The following is a 24,044-nucleotide window of genomic DNA, read 5'->3' as shown; positions in this document are numbered from 1 at the left end:
AGATGGAGCAGTGATGGCATTGCCTAACCCTAGCCCCCCAACCACCTTACACTGAACCTGCATGACCGTGGAGTCTGGAGTCTTCTGAGCCTCAGTTTACCCAGGACCCCCTTCCAGCCCCAGCTCTGTCATTTCCCCAGTGGGCAAGTCCTCTGCTCTCCCAGAGCCTCAGTTTCTCCATCTATCAAATGGGCAGGATGGATGAAGCTGAGGGCCCTGCAGCCCTGGCTCGGGCCCCACAGGGGCTGCGTTGGACCGGGAAGCCCACGGTGGGGTCGGGGAGGTGATTCAGGGCAGGTCTCTCAGGAGGTGCTGCTGGGGTTCTTCTTTGTTTTGGTTTCTGCATTGATAAAAACCACACTAAGTTTCTATCAGAACAAACAGAGCCAAATTTCTCTTTCTCCCTTTGCACTGCTGATTTTCATGGGCCATCGTGTTCCGTGTCCTGTCACATTTGTCCCCACCTGGAACAACAGAAGGTTGTAATGAGTTGATGGGATGGGCCATGGAGTGACTAGGGGAGGGCATCAGGCACGCACATGTGTGTGCACACGCATCCAGGTGCGCAGATGCTCGCACACGCACACACACTCACACTCACATGCTGTGCTGCAATGATGAGATGGCTGGAGGAAGAATGGGCACCTTGCAGGGGGCAGCCAGTGACCGGAGGACCAGTGAGGAGCCCATGTTGCAGTTAGAGGAGAGCCGGGAAGGGAATGAGTCCAGTCCCACAGGGCCTCCACTCCTCTGGCTCCACGGGCAGCGTTCATGCCCAGGCCCTGGATGTGGGCAGCCGGTGGCCCCGTGCAAGGCCTGGGAACACTAAGACCCAAACCCAGGACTTATTGGCCAGCGTGGCCATGTCACTTGGGATGTCACCTGCCCAGTGAGGCCTGTCCTACCGCTTAATTTAAAATCAGCACACACACATACACACACACATGCTCACATACGTACACACACACACAAGTATACACACGCATAAGTAAACACACGCACACATACAGATACACTTATATACGCCTGTGTGCACACACGTACACACATGTGCACACATATCCTTGATCACATCACCCAAGTTTACTCCCTTCCCAGCGTCTTTCGCTGGCTCCTCTGTTCACTGTGTCCTCATCTGTTCAGCACAGGGATTGGCAAACTTTTTCTGTAAGGGTCCAGATGGTAAATATTCTGCGAGCCACGCAGCCTCCGTGGCCTCTGGGCAGCCCGGCAGTGGCAGTGCCACTGCGGCCACAAACAGCATGTAAGTGAAGGACAGCACGGCCAGGTTCTACTGAAACTGTACTCGCGGAGCGCCCGCCGTGGCTCAGTGGTAACGAACCTGACTGGTATCCATGAGGACGCGAGTTCAACCCCTGGCCTCGCTCAGTGGGTTAAAGATCTGGCATTGACATGAGCTATGGTGCAGGTCACACACTCGACTCAGTTCCCACGTCACTGTGGCTGTGGCGTGGGCCAGCAGTTGCAACTCCAATTAGACCCCTAGCCTGGAAACTTCCATATGCTGCAGATGTGGCCCTAAAAAGACAAAAAAACTGTACTCGTGAGAGCAGGTGGCAGGCTGGACAGGCCTGTGCGCTGTCGTCTGCTGATGCCTGGTTTAGTGTGTCTCACCCCCAACTGCAAAATGAGCTCCGTGAAGGGGCCTCATTTGGGGTTCATTATCTTATCCCGAGAACACAGAAAGTGTTCCAGAAATGCTTGTTAACGAATGAATGAAATAACTGACGAAAGACCCAGGAAGGGTGGATGCGTGTCCGTGAGCTGCTGTCACATGGAGCCTCAGCTGCAGCCAAGCTCCCGAAATGGTTCTTGAAAGCGAGAAAACCACCCCAATCTCAGATCAGCCGTCGGCCCCTCTCCACTGCTCCCCAACCCCCCCCCCCCGCCCTCACCCCCGCCTGGTTCCCCAGCAGCTGGGTCTGGCCCCCTCCAGCTACTGCAGCCTCGAGATGGACCAGAGCTTGAGGCTTCACTCAGATTGACACTGACAGAGCAACAGCTTAATCCCCGGGGGAAATTACCTGTTCAGATGGAGCTGCCACTGGGTTGTGGGATCATCCTGCATCCCCCTAAGTGGACAAGGAGGAGCAGATCCCAGGAGGAGCTCCCCCCACCAAAGCACGGCTCAGAGACACTAGGAAATAAATGGTCCTAGGGCCTCCCCCCAACCCCAGGATTTGATGAGATGCTGTAACTTTGCCCAAGGCAGCATCTGTGGTGAGCAGATCAATTGAAGGAGACTTGACAGGGAGCTGAAATGAAGGAAAAGAAAGAGAACAAGAAAGCCGGTTTCCTGCTACATATTTTATTTGTGGACATAACTCCAAGGCAGTGGCCGGGAAGCCTAAGAAAGGAGGAGCCATCCAAGTGCTTTAGCTTTGAGGGGAAGGAGGTCACCCCCAAAGCTTGTCAATTACAGTCTGAAAATTCTTATTACATATGACTCTGTGCCTGGCACCAAGCTCGGTCCTGTGCGGGCCTGTGGGGAGGGTGGATGTACCCTGGACTAGGCTGCAAGGTGGGGTTGGATCATGGCTCTTAGAAAGGAGCACATTAGCCTCATCCGAGCGCTCCAGAAGGTTCCAGCAGAACTGAGGGGGCAGAGAAGCACACGCCCAGCTTGAAAAGGGGACACCGTTGTCTACCACTTTGATGGAATCTGGAAAGCTTGCCCGCGTGTACTAACCCTGAGGGGTGCATAAGGATCTCCTCCCTGCCCGCCCTTCTCCCCCAGCACTCCCCTCCACCCCCACACACTCTCCGGGCTTCTCAGCCACACAGAGCTGCGTGCAGCTACCCCACCGCCACCCATGCTGACATGATTTTACACATCTGCTCCCCCGCCTAGAACCCTACCCCCACCCCTCCACTCGAGGAATTGATTTTGGAGAGACCGTGCTAAGTGATGGCTTGAAGTGAGATCTTAATTCTCTGCTCCGGAATTGAACCTGGGCAGCCTGGGTGCAAACCAGGAATCCCTGCCACTGGACTAGCTAGAGGCTAAAAGAGGAATTGCCCTGATTCTTGTGCCCTGTTGAAAGCAAGACTGTTGCAAGGAGGCAGAGACTATGAAAACAGGTATCCGGCTTATTTTTAGAAACACAGTACAGCATTTGGGAGAGCACAGGGAGAATTTGTCTATTTAGCTAAGGCAGAAGCAAAGCAGGAACTCACACCCAAAGGAGCGTGGGCGTGGGCATCCCCCTGATTGAGGAGCGTACCAGAGAGCTGATTGATTAAACCACTTATATGGGGCGGCTCTTCCTGGTCTGTGTCTTCCTCTGGCCAATTATCTTGTTTTACCTTTCACACCTGACCAGACCCAGGGCCCTCCCTGATCTGCGTGAGCATCTTTGGGCCAAGATGGATTCCGAAGCAAAGCACGGTGGGAAGGTCGTCTAGACTTACTATGGTCTGGCACCCCCTCCCTTTCTGACCTGGAAGTGCCTCTCTGCACATGTGTGGTTGGGGTCTCCCTGACCCTGAGGATGGGGAGAAGATGACCTCTTGGTCTTTTGTCCAGGCAGGGCTCAGCCCCTCTTTTGATCCTGTCATTACCCTTATTAACAAATTCACAGAGACAAATACCAGTTACTCGCCGTGTGCCTGTCGTTGCTTCCATCCTAAAGTATAGACAGGTGGCTGGTTGTAAATGTCCATCCCAGAGCCCCTCTCTCCTGCCTCGGGAAGCGTAAACAAGAGGCTAATTGTAAATGTCTATCCTGGAGCCCTTCTAGCTCCTGCCTCAGAATGGCTTCTCGTCTTTAAGAAATCCGTGCACACGGACCCTTCATCCTTTCTGAGAAGTGGACAGCCCCTGCTCTGTGCGCCCCCAGGCCCCCAGATTTGCTGCTGATCTCACCCACTCCACCCCGTATGACAACGGCCGCGGCTTCTCAGGGTCCTCTAATATCTGGGAATGTTGCGAAGGCAGGGACCTCGTTTCCATCCCTTCCATGCTCCAGGCACCAAACACAGAGCCTGGCCACTGGCTGGCCCTCAGTGACAGGCTGGATGTTTCACGCCGTCACTCAGCACTCCTTCGTGGAATTCCTACTGTGTTTGCTCACACCGCTTCTGACACCAAATGGGTCATTTTTTTCCCCACACCCACTCTGCAATTCTCTAACACCAGCTGGGTCCAGCAAGCCAATTCCGACACTCCCTACCCAGAGCGAGCAGAGACCCCACAAAGTAAGCGGTCCCCCAAGACTTCCCTACTTTAGACACTAACTGCAGTCGGAGGCCCCAGGTGACTGTATTTCTGCCCCAGGGACTACAGTGCAGGGGGGGCCCAAGACCTACGCCCTCAAGTTCAGTTGTTTGCTGGAATGATCCCCAGAACTCAGGAACACTTACATGAGTACAGCTTACTCAAAAGAGGTGTACAGGGCAAGGTTTGGGGGAGGGGGTGTGGAGCTGCCGTGCCCTGCGGGGGGGAGGGGCACCCCCATCCCAGTCCCTCCAGGTGTCCAGTTAAAGAAAATGCACAGGAGTTCCCATCCTGGCTCAGTGGTAACGAACCAGACTACGATCCATGAGGATGCAGGTTCAATCCCTGGCCTCGCTCAGTGGGTTGAGGATCCAGCATTGCCATGAGCTATGGTGTAGGTCGCAGACACGGCTCAGATCTGGCATTGCTGGGGCTATGGCATAGGCTGGTACCTATAGCTCCAATTGGACCCCTAGCCTGGAAAAACTTCCATATGCCAAACCTGGCCCTAAAAAGCACAGCCTGACATTTGAGAGTTAAGTTTTATTTGGGTCACAATTAGGATTTAAGCCTGGGAGACATCGTCTCAGGTAGCCCTGAGAAAACTGCTCCCAGGAGGTGAAGGAGAAGCTAGGATATATCAGAGCTTTTTCAACAAAGGGCAGGGAGCAGGAATGATAAATGTACAGAAAACCAGGTATCTCAAGTTAAGGGCTTTGGAGCATTTCTTTTTTTTTTTTTTTTTTTTTTTTTTGTCTTTTTTTTGTTGTTGTTGTTGCTATTTCTTGGGCCGCTCCCGCGGCATATGGAGGTTCCCAGGCTAGGGGTCCAATCAGAGCTGTAGCTGCCAGCCTACGCCAGAGGCACAGCAACGCGGGATCCGAGCCGTGTCTGCAACCTACACAGCTCACGGCAACGCCGGATCGTTAACCCACTGAGCAAGGGCAGGGACCGAACCCGCAACCTCATGGTTCCTAGTCGGATTCGTTAACCACTGCGCCACAACGGGAACTCCCTCTTTGGAGCATTTCTAAGGGAAGATGCAAAGGTCAGGGCTTCCTGGAACCTCTCCTTTGATGTGCACCCCAGCTATGGGCCAGTCTTCTTCTTTTCTTTCCTGAGCTCCCTCTGGCTCACAGCTCACCCTTGGGAGTGGCCGCACTCACAAATGACTGTGACATCTTTTTGTTTTGTCAACTTAACTGCAGCCAGGGAGGTGGCATTTCAGACAGCTCTGAAATACTGCCCCAAAGAGGAAAGGGGGGAATGTCAGTTTATGATAAGGGTGAAGGGGAGGTGCCTGCAGCCAGGCACACATTTTACAAAAGTTTGCTGCTGGTCTCGTGAAGGTGACTACTAGTCCTGAGGAGCAGGCATCACCACGAAGGATTTTAGTGTCTTTCTAGATAGGAGGAGATGCAAGAAGTGGGCTCAACAAATCTTCTTCTAAAAAGTCTCACTCAATTAAACAACTATGTAGTGTATGTACTGGGTGCTTGTTATGGGCCAGCCCTTAGTCTCGCAGAACATGTGCCAACCGGGGCTGTAGAAATATGGTATGACCACCACCGTCACCATTTCTGCAAACCTCCGGACACACACACACACACACACACACACACACACTGAACATTGGATCAAGATGCTTCCCAGACTGAGGCCAGCACCCAAGGATCCCAAACAGTTGTCCTGGATCTTGGCATTTTGTGGACGATGGGATCCCCGAGGAGCAATTAGGAATGCTCCAGGCAGAAACTCTGGACTCTTTGTCTGTTGGTAAGGAAGTGTTCCAGGCCAAAGGCTCGCTCTTGTGCAGCCTAGTGGAGGTTGAAAGACTTCATGCAAGATAGTACCTTTCCCAGCACCACCATCACCACCCCCACCATCGTCACCATATCACCATGACCACCACCATCATTACCACATTGTCATGGCCACCACCATCACCACCATTGTCACCATATCACCATGACCACCACCATCATTAACACATTGTCATGGCCACCACCATCACCACCATCATCACCATATCACCATGACCACCACCATCATTACCACATTGTCATGGCCACCACCATCACCACCATCGTCACCATATCACCATGACCACCACCATCATTAACACATTGTCATGGCCACCACCATCACCACCATCATCACCATATCACCATGACCATCACTGCCATCACCACCATCATCACCACCATCATCACCATATCACCATGACCACCACTATCATCATCAGCATCAGCATCATTGCCATATCACCATCACCATATCACCATGACCATCACTGCCATCATCACCATCATCACCGTCATCATCACCAAGACCACCACCACCACCATCACCATATCATCATGACCACCACCACCAACATCACCACCATGATCATCATGACCACTCCCACCACCATCACCACCACCACCATCAACACTATCACCACCACCACCATCATCACCATATCACCAAGACCACCACCATCATTACCACATTGTCATGGCCACCACCATCATCATCATTGTCACCATATCACCATGACCACCACTATCAGCAGCAGCAGCAGCATCATTGCCATATCACCATCACCATATCACCAAGACCACCACCACCATCACCATATCATCATGACCACCACCAACATCACCACCGTGATCATCATGACCACTCCCACCACCATCATCACCACCACCATCATCATCGCCAAGGCCATTTATTGAGCACCTGTTGAGGCCAGGCACAGTGCTAAGGACATTAGACGCATCATCTCCTTTTGTAAGAAACTCAAGTATTACTTGAGAAAGATGGTGGGGCAGCCTCTCCCTTTGCCTCTGCTGCCATCAGTAACCCATGTGGATGCAGAGACTGCAGGTTGGGACAGGTGGTGGAAACAGGTCATGAAGGAAATGCCACATTCACCTTCAGATTTTCCTTTATGGTTTCAACGACCAAACTCTTGTGGGGGCCAGAGGAACGTGCACTAACCTTGTTTTAATTTGTATTTTTCCAAATGAGATGCAATTACATGATAATGATCACGTCTCTGAAAGATCAAAAATAAACAGCTGAAGTGGGGAAGTGGCCCATCACATTCATACCCCGCGCATTGTTTTTCTGTTAATCTGAGGGAAGGCAGGTTTCACGCTGATAAAAGTACTTAAAGGATGTCTGTCCGTCTCCCCACATAAAGCACATTCAGAGGAGATTTTAAGCACCACAAACTGACTCCTAAGGAGCAAAAGATGCCATTTCCCAGGGAGGCAACGTGAAGGGGGAAGGACCCTGGGCTCCAAGGCCCGCCCACCACACCACCTCCAATGTGGGCTTGGTCTTTTCCACCCTCTCTTGCCTTGGTTTTCCAGTGTGCAAGATGCGTCACGGGTGTTGTGAGAGTTAAATACACGACACACAGGAAGCAAGTGTAGACATGGCCCATGTGCTGGCACGTGGGGCGCATTCGTCAGGCGTGTGCCTGTGCGTGGAGGGGCTTCCCTCGTGCTGGCTGCCACTCCCTTCTCCCAGCGCCTGCCTTAGGACAAGACGTGGGACCCAGCATCATCGCCATATCCAAGGATGTGCCATTGTGCCTGACACCGGGGTCTCAGCTCCTGGCTTCCTTCAATTCTCAGGCTGTCACTGATCTGAGCCACCCCAGCTCCCTCTGTGGCCGAGGACAGGGAAATGACAAGGACAGGGAAAGGACAAACTACTTCGGTCCTTTTCTTTTTTGAAAGATTTGTATCTGTTTTGTTCATTTCTGTATTGTTAGCATCTCTACATGAGGACCTCCTCTGTACCCAACTGTGTCCTAGATGTTGGGATAAATAAGCATCTAGAAGAGCCCCCACGGAGCTTACTCTTCCAGGGAGGGAGTCGGGCGCAGCCAAAGAATATACGAAGTGAAGCCAGGCCATCCTAAGTCCCACAGCAGGAGCAAGACAGGGAATAAAGGGTGACAGACAGTAAGAGATGCGGTTTAACCAAGGTCGTTAGCAAAGACCTCCCCGGCAGGTCAAGTGCAAACAAAGATCTACTCAAGTCAGGAACTGAGCCTTGCAGACGCCTAAAGGGAAACTCTCCCAGGCAGAGGCATGGCGTGTTCTAGAACAGCGCTGCCCAAAGACACACAGTTAAAACCTCACGTGTAATTTTAGCCACATGGAAACAAAGTAAAAAGGAAGCAGGTGAAAGTCCTCTTAATAACATTATATTCAGCTCCATTTTTCAAAACCTTACCGTTTCTGCATGTCATCATTTTATGTCTTTTAAATTTCTTTTTTTTCATAGTCTTTGCAAATTGGGGTGTATTTTACATTTTCAGCACACTTTGATTCAAACTGGCTACACTCTAAGTGTGTTCCATAATCACACGGGGCTAGGGGCTATGTGTCAGGCAGTGCTGATCTGGAAAGAGTAAGGCAGTGTGTGTGCCTGGAGTGGAATAAACAGGATGCAGGTGACGAGAGGTGAAGCCAAAAGTAGAAAGACATCCAGCACCATGGCCCTGGTTAGGGTGGCTCTTGGACTCCCAGGGCAGTGGGGAACTTCTGGAGGGTCTGACTCCGAGGGCTGACTTCACCTGATTTCTGTCTCGAACGCTCACTTTGGCTGCCGTGTGGGTTACAGCTTGGAGGACCTGCTCCCAATAAGCTCAGAGAACTGCTCTGAGGCGAGTCTTTCACTAATAACAGTAGCAACAGCAGTGGTTCCTGTAGTAATAATAACCCAGCACCAATGATAATAATTAAGGTTTGAAAGGTCACCGGCCATTTTCACACGCATCCCTCTATTGGCTCAGTGTCTGCCTATACAGGTAAGGAAACGGGGGTTCAGAGAGGCAGAAACTGGCCCCACACAGCACAGCTAGTGTCAGAACCAGGACTGGGGCCCTTTCCCTGTACCGCGGGTCCCTCTGGCACCCTCCTGAGTCCCTAGCTAGAGGCAGATGGGTCCCAGGCGAGGCTCTGGCCATGCCTCGTTTCTCTACATTGCATCCTTTCATCCAGGAGCCATGAGCTTTGAAATGCTCTGTTTGCTTAGATGGCAAATCATGGGCCCTGGAGCCAGATTCCGCAAAACCAGCGCTACTGCAGGGAGCTTGGGCTGTCTCATCAATGCAGGGGTGGCAGATCTTCAAAGACCATCAGGCACCTTACCAGCTCCCACACATTCCTCTCTATTCTGTTCAGGAAAGCGTAGGAAACGCGCCCCAGGCACATGGCGCCAAGGGAGAGGCAGGGATGGAGGTCACATCACCCCTCGGACTTCTGTGACATCCTTGGAAAGCCACATAACTTCCTTTAGCTTCATTTTGCAGGTCCCCCCACTGGCAGAATGAAACTCGGCAGCCTTCACGTTGAGATGCAATAAGAACAGTTTAGTGATATGTACCGTGCCAGGCACATAGAAGGTGCTTGATGAGCTTTAATTTCCTTTCTTTCTTTCCTTCCTTTATTAAGGCAGATTTAAATACATTCTGTAACAGCACAGATTATAAATTCAGAATTCAAGAAAGAGAGGATAAATGGTTTGATAGAAATTTGGGGAAATTCCTTCGTGGCGCAGCAGTTTAAGAACCTGGTGTCACTTCATCGCCTTGGGTCGCTGTCACAAATTTGATCCCTGGCCTGGAAACTTCCACATGCCATGGGTGTGGCCAAAAGTAAACAAAAGTTTAAAAAATTTTTAAAGTTAAAAAAAAAATTTTTTTAAAAGAAATTTAGCTTCTTGAAGTTCCCTGCAGGCTCATTGGTTTAAGGATCTGGTGTTGGTCACTGCTGTGGTGACGGTTTGATCCCTGGCCTGGGAATTTCCACCTGCCATGGGTGCAGCCAAAAAACAAAAAACAAAAAACAAAAAAAAAAGGAAAGAAAAGAAAAGAAAAGAAATTAGGTTTCTTCACAAGCTCCCCTCCCCCACAGATGAGGCACACATGGGAACTTGATGCCATTATTACAGGACTTGGAGAACAGTCTAGAACAAGGTTTCTCAACCTCAGCACTACTGGCATTTGGGGCCAGATAATCCTTTGCTGTGGGGGCCAATCTGTGCATTGACGATGTTGAGCAGCGCCCTGGCCTCGACTCCCTAGCTGCCAACGGCATCTCTTTTCAGCTGTGATCACCAAAAATGTCTTCAGATGTTGCTAAAAAAATGTTCCCTGGGCAGAATCGCCCCTGGTTGAGAACCACTGTTGTAACTTGGTGCTTTAGCATAAGCACCAGCTCAAGACTCGGCTCCGCTTGGCTCCCTCTTTTATTTGCTATGCGATTTGGGGCAAGTCTCTCTCTCTCTCTCTCTCCCACTCCCTGTCCTCTTCCTTATTTCATCACCTCTGATTCTCACCAACAGCCTATGATGAATACCCATTTTACAGATGGAGAAACTGAGGCACAGAGAGACCAGGTGCTCACCCAGGCCACACAGCTATTAACAGGCAGGCCAGGTTTCACATCGGGGCAATTGAGCTTCCTAATCCATGCTCTTTGTCACCCTGGGCTCCTGGCCTCCGGAAATGCCCACAAGACAGCGGGTGGGAGATTTCAATAAGAGGAACTACCCCACCCTCCTAGAATTGGGCCTGGCACATAGTCATTGCTCATTAAACACTACTTCCCTCGCTAAATTGATTTCAATCAAGAAGCCCCTTCGGGGCCTGCATTCCATGGTTGCATCTCCAAGGGCTGGCCCTGGAATAGGAAAGAAGCCGAAAATCTCCTGGCGAATGTTCTCTTCTCTAGGATATTACACCTGGAGGGCTTGACCCCCTCAATAGGAAAGGACACTGAAGCCGCAAGGACGGCGCCAATGCGATGCCCACCTGCTCCGAAGAGGAGGAGCTCTTGGTCTTCCAACCATCTCTCGGCTTCAAGCTGAGGCCTCACTAAGGCGCCATGTCTGCAGGAATGGAGCATCTTTTAGAATCTGCACCCCTTTCCTATCGCTGTTGTAACCAATCATCACAAACAACACTAATTTGTTATCTTACGGTTCTGAGCCTAGAAGTCCAATGTGAGTCCCCAAGGCCACATTCCTTCTGGAAGCTCCAGGGGCAATTTTATTTCTTCCTTTCCCAGCCTCCGAGGTCACCTGCATCCCTTTCCTCGTGGTCGCTTCCTCCTTCTTCAAACCTCTGCCTCCTCTGTCCTAACATCTCTTTTTCAAACTTTGACCTTCTTATCTCCTCTTTTAAGGACCCTTATTTTAAGGACATGGAGCCCAGCTGGACAAGGCAGGATAACTTTCCCCATCTCAAGATTCTTAACTTAATTCCATCTGTGAAGTCCTCTGGCCATCAAAGGTGAGGACTTCGAAGGTGACATTTTCACAGGTTCTGAGGATTCACAGATGGACTCGTTTGGGGGACATTGTTCTGTCCATCACAGCATCCCTTATGCTCCAAGTTTGCATGAAGGAAAGAAAAACACCCGGAAAATGAAATGGCATTTCCTCTGTATTATCTTTTCCACGGGCAGCTTGATGCCGTTGAGAAACTATGGGCTTCATCTTCTTCCAGCCTTGGGCCAGGACCCCGTTTACCGGCTGTGTGACTTTGGGCACGTTAGCTCAGCTCTCTGATCTAGTCCCATCTGTTCCATGATGATGACACATACGAGAAAGCTGTGGTCTGAGTGCGACAGAAAACCTCTGCCAAGTGGCTAAAAAAAATTCCAACTCCCAGAACGCTCTTGAGAAATCGGGGCTATTACACGGATTTCCTAAGCCACAGGTCAGCATCCTGTGCTTCAGAAAACTGTCCCGTCTGGGTCCCCTCTTGTCAGCAGAAGCCAGCCCCCTCCCCTTGGCTCTGCTGTTCTGGAGGTCAAGCTTTGGAGACCTGGCAGTCTTCACTAAATCAAACAAGCCTCGGAGAGAGAACTGTTTCAGAGGGGACGTCAAGCCACACAAGAGGGGGCTTATTTTTCTAAGACGGTGGCATCGCTAAGGGAAAGTCGGAAACTCGTTTATCCCCGCCAGGGGGCAACGCTGATGCACTCACCTTACTGCTTCACCCCTGAGGTGCTTCCCTGTGCACCCAGCTCCTTTGTTTCAATAAAATAGTGAAAACAGAAAATCAAGCTTGTTAGAATTCAGTCTAAAAAGGGCCCCCAGGGGCTTGCTTTATAAGGAAACTAACACATGCGCTTTAGCACACAGATTTTCTAACTTGTCATTGGCTGTTGACAGTACTTTTTTTTTTTTTTTTTTGCTCTTTTTTCTAGTCGCAGTTATGTCCCAATTCATTCATGCAATAAAATACTCTGAACTCACACTGTGTGCTGGGCACTGCATTCTGTGCTGAAGATGCAGAAACCAAGTCAGAGACATTTTCTGTCTCCGTGAGGTCCATAATCCTGACAGACATTCCAGTAACTACAGCCTAAAATAATGAGACGTAATTATAAATTATAAAACGTGATACATAATTATAAATTACAACCTGACAAACTGAAAAATAGCCCGGGAAGTGCAAATCCCGTGGGCGCAACTGGCTGCGTGAGGTCAAGAGTGAAGTGCAGTTATTAATTTGAAAGTATTTAGGAAGCACTGCTTAGGTTGACCTGGTACCCAAGACACCCTGGTGAATGACACAGGGACTTGGTCTTTACTCTTGAATTTACATCCCGGAGGGGAAGGAGCAGGAGGGGGGTGCTCAGATCCCAAGCTGCACCCCCCCACACACACATACATGCATATTCATGGAACCTTGCCCAGGGAACTAATAAATATTTAGGGTGGGTGACTTGAACTAAGAAGGAATAAATAGAGTAAGGTCTTGAGTGATGGGGAAAGGGCTGCTTTTGCGGGGCGGACAGGAGGGGCTTCTGTGCACATTGGAGGCAAGCCTGGGATGCTAAGAAGGTCACAGCCCTGGAGGATCTTGGGAAAGAAAGTGCAAAGGTCCTGAGGCAGGAATTTGCTTGAGAGCTTCAGGGAAGGCTGGAGCATTGTTAGCAAGGGAAAGAGGTGACATCAGAGGTGACGTTGAAGGGCGAGCAAGGGCCGGGGAACAGAGGCGCTCGTATCTCTTTGGTGAGAAGTCAGGAACTTATTTTCAATGCAGTGGGAGCAGTGGGAACCTACCGGAAGTTTGAAGCAGAGGAGGATCTGATCAAGCCTCCAAATGTGAGCGCTGTGGCTACAGCATCAATCATTCATTCAACAAGTAGCTATTGATCACCTGCTGTGTATGTCTGCCCCCACCCTAGGAGCAGGGGAGGCAAAGATGGGTAAGACTCACTTAGTGGGGAAACAGTCGGTGGCGCTCACACGTTCTTGCATTCCTCCACTCACCAGTGTTTACTGAGCTCTCATATGCTGTGCCTGAGACTGTTCTAGAACTTTAGGCAGAGCAAGGAACAAAACAGACAAGACGTCTGCCCTCCAGGACTGACATTCTATCGGAGGAGGCTTATAGTAAACCCATTAAAGTATAAATATAAAAAAATAAAATAAATAAAAATATAAATATCAAATAAAGATATATGGTAGTGATGAGTGCTCCAAAGAAAAGTCATGCAGAATGAGAGGAAGGAGCATGGTGGGGGACGGGGCACAGAAGGCCCCTCGGGAGGTGATAATGGAGCTGAGATACAGGCATCTGGAGACAGCAAATCCAGGCAGAGGGAACAGCCAGTGCTCATGTAATTTAGGCTGAGAGGGGAGCTCGGCGGAAGCTGATCCAGGTCCTGAGATGCACCAGTGAGTGACAGGGACTCGGGCTTTTCACGTGCCGCCTCAGGGAGGACCTCCTGGGAAAGGAGTAATGCTGAAACTGGGGCCTGAGAGGTGATCAAGATTCAGATTTAAGCTCCATCAAACAGCTAGACCCTTTCTTTCACAAGGAGTGAGCTCCCCATCACTTGAGGTATACACGGAACTGAGTTGATGGGATTCCATAGAAAGAAGCCAGGCTGGGAGTTCCCACTGTGGCACAGTGGGTTAAGGACCTGGCATTGCTGCAGCTGCAGCATAGGTTGTCGCTTGTGGCTCGGGTTTGATTCCTAGCCCAGGAACTTCCATATGCCTCGGGTGCAGTTGGGGAGGGGGAGGAGCCAGGCTGACCTGTAGTCCAGCCCCGGCTGAGAGGGGCACTGTCCCCACCTTCACCCCACACCCAGCAGGAAGGTTTTTGCTCCCCCGCCCCCAGGAGCCAGGGCTGATCAGACCCCACCTTTTGATCTGGGGATGGTTGAGCTGTGCCAGCACATCACAGCCAAGACCTGGTAAAAACGCAGCCAGGGCCACTGCTTCTGCAAAGACCTCACTCCCCGACTTCCAGTGGAAGCTTTTATCTCAGCCTGAACATCTGCTGTGGCCGAGGGCCATGCGGACTTGAGGAAGAAACTTGGAAAAGAAGAATAAGCTCTCCTTCCTAAAGAGGAAAGCCCTCAAGGCCTGACAAGGTCATGTGCTCACGGAGGACTTACTCTTGACACAGGGGTATTGCAGCTTCCCTTGGGCTCCCTGTTAATTATCTAAATGAAGGCTTCTTACTTTGTGCTCCCGACTGGGGCTCAGAGTTGGCTGGGTGGGAAGACCATGCCTTGAATCATACCTCTGGCACGTATTAGGTGAATGACCTTGGGCAAGTCGCCTCCCCTTTCTGAGGCTCAGTCTTCTCAGCTGTAAACTGGGGAGAATACCGCCAACCTAGAAAGAGTCTTAGTCAATTAGAATTCACGACCGTAACCCTGCACAGGTGGCCACAGCACATGTAGATATTATTACTTAAGTTGTTTCCCTTGAGTGAGAGGACTCCAGGGAGGGTCCTGTAGACCTGGGTTTGAATCCCGCCTCCGTCACTGCCTTACCACCCCTAGGACCTCAACTGAGAGTTTTCACCTTGGACCTGAGTCCCTCATCGGTTGTTTGCCGGGGACAGTCTGAGCTGGCCCCAGATGTCCTGATGTCACTATCAATAGCAGCCCGAGGAGTTCCCAATACGGCTCAGTGGTTAATGAATCAGACTAGGAACCATGAGATTGTGGGTTTGATCCCTGGCCTCACTCAGTGGGTTAAGGATCCAGCGTTGCCGTGAGCTGTGGTATAGGTCGTAGACACAGCTCGGATCTGGCGTTGCAGTGGCTCTCGCGTAGGCCGGTGGTAACAGCTCCGATTGGACCCCTAGCCTGGGAACCTCCACATGCCATGCCGCAAGCGCGGCCCTAGAAAAGACAGAAAGACCAAAAAAAAAGAAAAAAGGCAGCCCGAATCTCTGAAAACACATCCATCAGTTGGGCAAGACACCGCCACTCTCAAGAATTTGTGGGAGGGGGAGTTCCCGTCGTGGCGCAGTGGTTAACGAATCCGACTAGGAACCATGAGGTTGCGGGTTCGGTCCCTGCCCTTGCTCAGTGGGTTAACGATCCGGCGTTGCCGTGAGCTGTGGTGTAGGTTGCAGACGCGGCTCGGATCCCGCGTTGCTGTGGCTCTGGCGTAGGCTGGCAGCTACAGCTCCGATTTGACCCCTAGCCTGGGAACCTCCATATGCCGCAGAAGAGGCCCAAAGAAATAGCAAAAAAAAAAAAAAAAAAAAAGAATTTGTGGGAGGATGAACAAAGGATGCAGAGAAACACTCATGATGTTGAAAATGCCCCCCCCATCAGCCCGCCTCGGCAGCCTCATTTACAGAAACATCAGTTTGACGGCCAAGAAGAAGCAGCAATTTAAATTCCACCACAGCCCGTCCCGAGGCGGGCGGCAGGATTTTCTGAAAACTTCATTCTCCATCTCTCTTGATCACAGCATCACTTAATGTATTGAGTCGCCCCAGGCCAGCCCTGCCGCCTCTAAGCTCACATTGGAAGCTCTGTCTCTTCTCCTGCTGTTCAGTTCTTCCCTAAGTAGATCAGTTTGGTCTGTCCAGAAACATTTATAACGTGATATAGTCTCTTTCGGCACCCTCATCGCATAAACACAACAAACCCCGTTAAGCCATCAGGAAATAAGTCGAGATACCACTGGGGAAACCAACCACCCCAGGGGTTCCTGTGACGCGGGATGTTCTGTTTGTAACACCAGGACGGGTGGGTCACCCCGGATGCCCCAGGAGTCTAGATTATAATCAGTAGGTGGGAGTTCCTGCTGTAGCTCAATGGGATCATGGCGTCTGGGGAGCGCTGGGTCGAAGGTTTGATCCCTGGCCCCGCACAGTGGGTTAAGGATCTGGTATTGCTGCGGTGGTGACTTGGGTGGCAACTGAGGCTGGCATCTGATCCCTGGCCCCCAAATTCCATATGCTGTGGGGCAGCCAAAAAAAAAAAAAAAGCTAAAACAGAAATAAATCCATCAATAGGTATTCAGAAAAGGGCAGACTGGTGTGGGCTTCCGTCTTGGGTAACGCAGGACTTTGAAAAACTAGACCGAGTTTCCCCAGAAAGAGACTCTAAGCCAAGGACTCAAGGAACACAGTTTATTTGGGGGATGATCCTGGGAAGTGCAGGGAAATAGGCAATTATGGAACCAATTACTGCCGCAAGCGACCACGGCAGAATTCTGCCCAAAGAGTCTGAAAAGCTGTAGGAAATACATGTCTCAGAGTCATCCCCCAGGAAGTATTTAACCAGCTCCCTGCAGCCAGTCTGGGGAGAAAGAGGTGTTGACTCCGCAGCCCTCTGGCTTGTGGGAAGCCAGACAAAGCCCTGTGTGGGGAATGGAGCCAGCAGGTGCATGTGGGACTAGCTGCACTGAGATGGGAGTGGGGCAGATTTAGGGGTTGACCACCAACCTCATCGGCTTCAGCATTCTAGGATCTTGGGCCAGCTGGCATCGTGAACCCAGGATCTAAGATGCCACCCAGCCCAGGAACCATGGCTCCAGCAGAAACATATCCCCAGTGTCCAGCACAGCCTCAGCCCAGAGCAAGAACTCAGTCATTTGTGCTCACTGAGTGAGTATACAAACCCATTCTGCCAAAACCCAGGCTGAGGCTGTGACTGCCTGGAGTGGCAGGTCCCAGGCTGTGTCCCCCGGGTGCTCGACTGTACCCTAGGCTGCCTAATAACCACAGCACCCATACCAAAGACCCGGCCTGATCCAGACACCCTCGCTGGTCTGCTTCAACAGCCCCTATTGCACTGCACTCGACCAGATAAGGAAGAACTTTAGAGAGTGACCTCTGACTTCTGGCTTTATTGAAATGTAAACTCCTGATCAAGCTTAGTAACAGGGTCTGAGGGTGGCCCACCCCCCAAGGTGAGCACAAGCCATGAGTTTGTCCTCACGGACTTGAACTGTGTTTTCCTACCTGCTAATTAGCTGTCTGCACTCATTAGCATGTGATGGCTCCTCATTTTTCATTTGAATGAACAGTGTTAGTTTGGCGTTAACTGGCAGGTTGCCTCCCAAGACTCATCAAAAACATCCCCGCCCCTAGCAGCTCCAGGGTGGAGGCCTTCAAACAGAAGAATTTTGACCTAAAAATCCAGATTAAAGAAATTCCCCTAGAATAAAGCCTTTGTCAAAACATACGAACTGGGGAGTTCCCGTCATGGCTCAGTGGTTAACGAATCCGACTAGGAACCTGAGGTTGCGGGTTTGATCCCTAGCCTCGCTCAGTGGGTTAAGGATCTGGCATTGCCATGAGCTGTGGCATAGGTCACAGATGTGGCTTGGGTTCCATGTGGCTGTGGCTGTGGCGTAGGCCGGAATCTGCAGCTCCAGTTTAACCCCTAGCCTGGGAACTGCCATATGCCGCAGGTGTGGCCCTAAAAAGAAAAAAAATAAAATAGCAATACCTGATGCTGTATCCGTATGGAGTTTATCACTCCTGTTCTGAAATAATTTAAACCTCCATGAAGGGAAAACTTTTGCAGAGCCTGGCACACGGGAAGTACTCGATGCATTAACTTTTTATTATTATAATTGCCCAGAAGAGACGTGGTCCGGGAATGTTAATCTTGTGATGGGTTTGGCTTGCTTGACTCCGTGGATCCCAGGTGCTGGAAAGCGGAAGTCGAGTCTGCTTCTTGCTCTGACTTCCCTGCACAGCACCCGGCTGGCACTGATGCTCCTTGCACATGTATTAAGTGAATGAACGGTGAGAAGAGATTTAGCAGTTGATGCAACTGAGCTTTGCTAGGCATTGAACAATTGCCAAACTCTGCCTCATTTAATCCCCAAACGATGCTAAGAGGTAGGAGCTACCTATGGCTCTATCCTCATTTTATAGATGAGAACATTGAGAGCTGTCCATGTCACCTGCCTGTGATCACACAGGCTGTCATTGGAGAGTTTACCTGACTCCAAAGCCAGGCTCTTGGCGTCGCCAAAACCGACCTCTGTCCACTGGTATCGGTTCAGTCTCGGAGACAGAGTGCTGGGTGGAAACAGAAAGAACAGCTTTAGCGCCGCTTTGCCAGGCCAAGGAGGCCACAGCCGGCTAACGCCTCAAATCTGCGTCCTGCCTTGAGAGGGGAGCGTAAGAGGTGTGTAAATTTAGCTCGGAAGACAGGGTTGTTGTGAAGGGGTCTACGTTATTCTCCCTCCACAGGTCATTTCAGAGGCATCAGGGCCCGGTGATGGTTTCTGGTTGTCTTCGGGGTTATCGTTCCTTGATCTTCTCTCTGGGATAAGATTGCTCGCAGGGCAGGGCTGTTGGGGGGTGTTCCAATTACAAAAGAAAGCAGTAGGTGCAACAGAGCTCCAACGAGAAGTCACCATGAGTAATAAGTTAGTGGGCTAAGGTGGGGTATAACCTAATGGAGACTATTGTAACTGGTTTTAGCTGTAACAATGTTTCCTGATCATTAGCTCCTTTTTTGTTTTGTTTTTTTGTTTTTCAGTGCCGCACTCACAGCCAATGGAAGTTCCCAGGCTAGGGATCAGGAATTAGAGCTGTAGCTACCACAGGCTAGGGATCAGGAATTAGAGCTGTAGCTACCAGCCTACAGCACAGCCACAGAACTCTGAGCCAGGTCCCCAACCCACTGAGAGGGGTCAGGGATTGAACCTGCATCCACTTGGATACTAGTCGGATTCGCTTCCACTGCACCGCAGCGGGAACTTCCTCATCATTAACTCTTGAGTCAGCCTTTTGAGACTGAGGGGAGGCCTGAGAGGCTAAAGGAAAAGCCTCTTACTTCAAAACACAAGGACTTAGGAGCTGGCACACGGTTTCATTGGCCACCAGCCTGGGCATCTCAGCATGGTCATAATTAATGTGTGCCAAGCAAACCAACTTTACCTAGATTTGAATAGTTCATCAAGCGCTCAGGTGAGGAAACTGAGGCTTAGGGAAGGACCTCAGCCTCCCACCTTACTGTCTGCAGAGCCACTGGGAGTCAGGAGGGGAGAGCCTGCAAGGGCTCCAAGGAGATGGCCATCTGAGCTCCTTTGAGACAGGAGGTCAGACCCACCTCTTCCGTCTGGCTGAATAGACATGCTCCAAGGTAAGGAGCTTCCCAAACAAGCAGCCCCTCGGACACTGCTCCCCTTGCTGCACCAGCTGAGTTCTGGCACCAGCTCCCCTGCAGGCTGCAGGCTCTGATTGCTGATTGCTGGCACTGCCATCATAAAACAAATCTATTCAGAATTCCTGCCTTTCTTCTCTCTGTTAATATCTCGTGGGGAAAGAGTCATGGTCTGTGCATGCAGGTCAGAAAGAAGAGTTTTCTGAATTCAAGGCAAGGTGAAGAAAAAAAAGACAAGTTTCTTGAGATGCTGTTAACACAGCAGGCCAACTTGCAAATAAATGATCAGGGAGAACCAACCCTGGGCATGTGGTCGTGTCTGTTTGATAGAGGAGAGAGGAGAAGTCTCGGGATACACCTGCTGACCTGCTGATTGGCTGGGGAAAGAGGATTCTTGCGATACACTTGCTGGTGGGTTGGGGGCCTATAAGGCCCCTATGGGGGAGGGGGGAGGAGTGGGCCACATACCCTTCTTAGTAGCGGGGCAGGAAGGAACAGGCCAGGTTGCCGGGGGAGTGTGGGAGAGGCACGGCAATGAGAGCGGTAGGGCCATGATGAGGGTCTGGTAACTCTTGTCTTGGCTGGAGGCTTTGAGTTCTATCTCCTTTGGAGGGGCCTTGAAGGAGGAAGGCAGAGACAGTCTTTTCCATGGACCAGAAGATTTTGGTTTGCAGGTCAGGTCTCTCGTTTACAGCTTGTGCTGCCTGGAGCAAGTCATTCTGCTGCTCGGTGCCTTGGTTTCCTCTCCTGCCCAGTGAGGGTTCAAATACTACCTCCTAAAATGGTCCATCCTGTGGTAGATTCTGAAAACACTCAGCCCAGGACCTGGCATGTAAATGTTGGATGAAAATGGGTGAAGGAATGGCCAAACAAGATTAAGTCTAGTGAAATAAATAAATGCAGCAAAATGTCCACAAGGAATTTTCAAAATGATTATACTTGATTTTAAAAATTTTAATAGGCTATTTTTCAAAGCTAGTTCTTAAGGGGAAAATGTCTTTAAAGGATTACGTGACTTATGGACACACGGAGATTTTTTAAAGGAATTTCTAGGCATGTGAAAGGACTTTTGAAATTGAAGATAGTGGGTCCGTGAAAGAATTCTGATAAACGTGAATTATAGAAAGTTTGGACAGTTGCCCTTTATTTCTTTTATAAACAAATGAGATTTTCCTCAGGTACCTGGCAAGAGCTAGAAAATAGCAGAGGAGTAGGAAGAGAGCTAAAGAAAATATGAAGGGAAAGTTGCAGCAGGACTAAAACACAGGCCCGTGTTTCCTGGGATACAGCAGATGCACTGTAATTGCTACGAGTACTGCATTTGATCCTCAAAACAATGCTAAGAGGTAGGAACTAGTGTTATCTTTATTCATAGATGAGAAAACTGAGAGCCATAGATGTCTTTACCTGGGGTCACAGAGCCAGCAGATGTGGGAATTTAAATCATGTTTATCTCCTGGAGAAGGTTGAGACAATAGACCCAGTGTCAGATGGATGGCTCCTCATGGTGGACACCAGAGGGTGCAGTTGTCCAGTACAGCTTGGTTGTTATCCCAGCTGAGCCAGAAATAAAGGAGCTAAATGCCATACCTGCCCCCCTGCTCTTAACCACTGTTACAGCCCACAGCCCATCCCATGCTCTTAACCAGTGTTATACCCCACCGATGCACTACCCTGGGAGCAGTCCTCCATCAGTGATTGACAGGTTTGATAGGTGAATACCCAACTCTCTTGCCTCTCGATGGATGATTCTGAGATTTGTTTTCCACATGCGTTCCCAAGGGTTCCCAGTTGGAGTAAGCTCTGGTTACCAATAGTGGCAACTTGTTGATGACATATCCTTTAGTCTTTTCCTCCAGTTACACTTTTACTAGGATCAACCCACACAAAAGCTACTTGCCAGGGTCCACTTCTGGGAGAATCCAGAATAAGGTAGCCAAATAAAATAACAAATAAGAGCCAAGTGAGATAACAAGATATGTTGACCAACACTGCTGTGCAGCAGAAATTGACACAACATGGTAAATCAACTATACCTCAAATGTTTTTAAAGTTAAGAAGAAAAAAAAAAAAGATATTGACCAAGAGACATAATTATTTGAGGCTTATTTACAACATTTAAGTTTGTATGATTAGACAATAGGTATTGAGTGCCATAATATATTTTATTTCCACCCTGTATCCAGGCACAGGGAAGAAACAATAGCACAAATCCATTCTCATCTTTCTGTCCTTTTTAATTGAAAGTTGTAGTCAAAATAATGCAGGGTTTGCAGCCAGAATCCAACTCTGTCCATGGATTAGTAACTTGGGTAAGACCCTTCATCTTCTGGAGTCTTAGTTTCTGACTCTGTAATAACAATTCATAACTCTATAGTTTGGTCATGAATGAGATCAGGCACTCAAATCTTTTTGTAAATAATAATGTCCACAAAATAAAATGCCCCAAACCAGATAATTTTAAAGAAGTCATTCCCTTTCCAAAATCCTTTACAAGAAAGCATTGTTTTCAACTGTGCCTTAATTTTGAAGCATATCATTTTAAGGTGATCAGCATCTACACACCTACCAAAAGGAACACTGATACTTTGTGTTTTTTTAAGGAAAAAAAACTAATTATAAAGAGATTTCAAGTAAATATAGCCATGGATAGCCTGGTTATAGGATCTTCCTTCCACAATATCTAACTAAGCAGTGGAAAAAAAGGTTTTTTGTTTTAAAAATAATGACAACCAAATGAACCTTTACACAGAAAAGAAAAAATTGGCCATCAATCAAACCAACAATCATACCATAGACTTTAAACATTGGTACCAATGAAGGATAATTCTAGCATGGTGCTAGAATTCAGTCTCCACGCCTCAGAAACATCACAGACCATAGAATTCAAAAATGCCTACGAATTCTCACTAACATCCTGACCTGTGGGGAAATAGAGTGAAGATGTGAGTCAGCAATCCTGGGGAAAGAGAAAAAGATTTTTGTCCCACAACCCAACTCCCACCTTTTATAGAAAAGTACTGGAAGATAGTACTCACACCTCAAACTGTGACTTGAAAGACAAGATAACCCAGAAGAAGATAAAGGAAAAGGTGCCAGAAATGAATGACCTGCCAGTTCAGAGCAGATGGAAATCTGGATGGAGCCGCTCCCTCTATCTATGGGAAAGAAGAGCAGTGACACAGGGAAAGCACCCACATGGGGCATGGAGGAAAGGAAAGGACAAGGGGAGGAGAGGAGAGACTGCCCAGCATGTGTGCAATCTATGCAGAAAACCAGAGAACAAAATCATTCTAGAGACCATCTATACAGACGGTAGAGAGACAACACTGATCCGACATAAGGATAGCAAGTGTCTCTGGTGTAGAGAATCCAACACAGAACAGAAGAAGTTTTCAAAAGTGTACTGTAGAAATGAAGAGTGGAGCTGTGGTCCAAAGGGACACACAGTGTTCTAAGAGAGATTGTGACCAAGAGATCAACATCAGACCCATTAATGTAGTTGATGAACTTCAAAGATAAGGAAAGATTTCTTCAGCACTTCAGGTCAAAAAAGCCAATCACTAAAGCAGAAATAGCAGACTTGGTCTAGGCTTCTTTATCGCAATGTTCAGTTTGCCAAGAACCAAAATACAAATGGGGACCATCCCCGGGTGGAAGGTTTAAGGACAACTCCTGTTTCCTTTTTACGCTTTTCTATATTGCATGCTTTCTTTAATTGTTTAAAATGGGCAGATATTACCCATGATGATCAGAAAAAATAATAAAATTATTTTTTATTTTGAAAAGCAAAACAAAGCTAAAGGACCCACAAGAAATCCATTCTATTTCCACATCAAACCCCATTCTTTCTCATTTTAACTTGGATTTGAAGAAACAGATCATACACAAGAGACACGTAGAAAATCAGGCCACCAGTGCCTTTCAGCAAAAGCAAAACAAGTGAACTCAGGACTTGGGAGAATATTCAAATAAAACCATGAAGACTGCTTTCACACATTTTAAAGATAGTTAGTGTTCATGTCTTAGACTGGCTTTCACCACAATGGAGTCATTAAGACTCATACTTGGAAGTCACCTGGCCTTGAGTTTGAGTCCCACTGGTGATGTGACTTGGGGAAATTATGTAACTTTCTTAGTCCTAAGTTACTTTATATGTTAAATGGGGAAAATAGTGATAATTACCACATGGAAGTGATAATTAAATGAAATAAGCTGTCAGATGCTTTTCACAGTGCCTGCCACTTAGCTACCACCAGCATCTTTTGCAGCTACAGCAGCACCATCATTTCTACTGTCATCATTACCACCATCATTTTCATTTCTATCATCATCACCATCACTGTCCTCACTAGCATCATCAACCCCAACACCACCGTCATCGTCACTAGCAT

General features: G+C 49.1%; 1 protein-coding gene across 1 annotated transcript in view; it reads left to right on the top strand.

Moving 5' to 3' along the window:
* SLC2A9 (solute carrier family 2 member 9) overlaps positions 1–24,044 on the top strand; it is a 156,388-nt gene that overhangs the window by 113,763 nt on the left and 18,581 nt on the right. The gene's annotated exons all lie outside the window — the stretch shown is intronic.

This window comes from Sus scrofa, chromosome 8 (assembly GCF_000003025.6).
Source record: "Sus scrofa isolate TJ Tabasco breed Duroc chromosome 8, Sscrofa11.1, whole genome shotgun sequence".
In the NCBI taxonomy this organism is placed as follows: domain Eukaryota; kingdom Metazoa; phylum Chordata; class Mammalia; order Artiodactyla; family Suidae; genus Sus; species Sus scrofa.
Note: the sequence above shows the minus strand (reverse complement) of the source record. Positions and strands in the feature narration are given on the sequence as shown.